Genomic DNA, 1,963 nt, shown 5'->3' on the forward strand with positions numbered 1-1,963 from the left:
TTGCACATAGTAAGCACTTAACAAATGCTATTATTATTATTATTATCTGCCTGTTTGACTGATAGCTGTGGTTCCCACATCCCAGCTCTATCTTGGGTTTCTTTTTGTTCCTTCCATCCAAGAATGACATTGTTTTTTCTTGCCATTAGAATTGCCCCACACATCCTGGTCACTGTTCATAAGGACTCCCAGATCTGAAACACAGTCAGTGCTAGTCTCCCTCCCTCCCCACCCAGTGTATATGGGGAGGACTGACTTGTGGATGGAAGGACTTAAAGTTAATAAATCACCTATCCAAAAAGAGTTGTTTGAGGAAAACAAGGAAAAACTACAGAAAGAGGGATTGGGTTGATTCCATGTTATTCACTCACTCACTCACTCATTCATTCATTCAATCATATTTCTTGAGCACCTACTGAATGCAGAGCACTGTATTAAGAGCTTAGAAGAGTACAACACAACAACAAACAGACGTATTCCCTGTCCATGTCCCGCTGCTCTTTCGAAGCCCCATACTGGGAAAAGGTTACAAACTTTGGGAATTCAAGTGGCCAGATGAAACCCTGAAAATTATGACTGTCTTATCCATGTGGGGACTTTTGGTCCCTGTAACACCCTGTTGTCTTTAACTGTCAGGTAATTCTACTTTCATTCTTTGCAATCATTGGAAAGAACTAAAAGGGGGAAGACCAATTTTTATCTACTCTCCTACCTTTGTTGTCTTATGCTGTTGAGTCTTGTTTGACCCATAGCGATGCCACGATCACATCTCTCCCAGAATGTCCCACCTTCTTCTGCAATCATTCTGGTAGTGTATCCATAGAGTTCTCTTGGTAAAAATATGGAAGTGGTTTACCATTGCCTCCTTCTGCACAGTAAACTCTAGTCTCCACTCTCGACTCTCCCATGCCACTGCTGCCCAGCATGGGTGAGTTTTGACTCGTAGCAGATTGCCTTCCACTCACTAGCCACTGCCCAAGCTAGCAATGGAATGGGTAGGCCTCTGCTTGACTCTCCCTCCCGTAGTTGAGACTGGTAGAGTACTGGAAACTCTCCAGGTGCGACCCAAACAGGTACTCCTACCTAAACTATGCTTTAGAAGAATCATTAAAAAAACCCCTTCAAAACCTATAATTGAACATCCATCTTGATACAGTTTCAACCTGTGGCAGGAAAATCTTTTGCCTTAGGTGGTGCTGAAGTGTGGATACTTGAAAGAACTTATTAGTTCAGTTAGTGCCAAGGAGGCTCCTTTGCAAAAGGAGACCTCTTACCTGAAGTTTACTTGACCTGATGAAGAATTACAGGACCAAACAGATAGTGAGTCTATTGTGCATTCTTCTTTCATGGATTTACTGTATGGGATTCAGATGAGACAATGAGCTAGCATCTGCATCTTTGTAAAAGAAGAAACTGTTTAATATTAATGAAGCTACCTCTTCAAGATCTTACAAATTTTTAAGTTACATTTAATTTCCACATACTATATATCAGATATCCCATTTCAACTAGGTAGATGCCTGTTTTATTCACATTTGACCCTAAAGGGACAGTGAAAGCTTGTCTTAAATGGCAAGTTCAAACCCAAATCACCAAGGGGGTCTTTCAGACGTAGCATCTCACAACCTCATAAAAATGGCAGGATCAATTCTCTCTGCAAACTATTACTTTTGTCAGTTTTTAACTTCATTCAGAGCTGGAAATATTTGATTGCCCCAAGGTAGATTATTCATGATAGACTTTTAAAGTCTTACTAGCTGGCTGCATCTCCCTGTACTCATGCTTGGAAGGTGTGGTTTGGGAGAACAAATCCTCAATGACCAGGGGAACTCTCGAGATGAAAATGCTACCCCACAGTTTACTCAAATAATGACTATAAGATGTTTGAATTATGCAAATAAATTGCACTTTCTACTATGTATCAAATAGCAAATTTTCCAAAATTAAAATAAATTCCCCCAAG

General features: G+C 40.4%; 1 non-coding gene across 1 annotated transcript; it reads right to left on the minus strand.

Moving 5' to 3' along the window:
- Window positions 1-938: 938 nt before the first annotated feature.
- On the minus strand, window positions 939-1,076 carry LOC119924937. The gene has a single exon (XR_005449615.1). It is a non-coding gene; the product is annotated as a small nucleolar RNA SNORA7 (small nucleolar RNA).
- Between the last annotated feature and the right edge of the window lie 887 nt (window positions 1,077-1,963).

Source organism: Tachyglossus aculeatus, chromosome 2 (assembly GCF_015852505.1).
Source record: "Tachyglossus aculeatus isolate mTacAcu1 chromosome 2, mTacAcu1.pri, whole genome shotgun sequence".
NCBI lineage: Eukaryota > Metazoa > Chordata > Mammalia > Monotremata > Tachyglossidae > Tachyglossus > Tachyglossus aculeatus.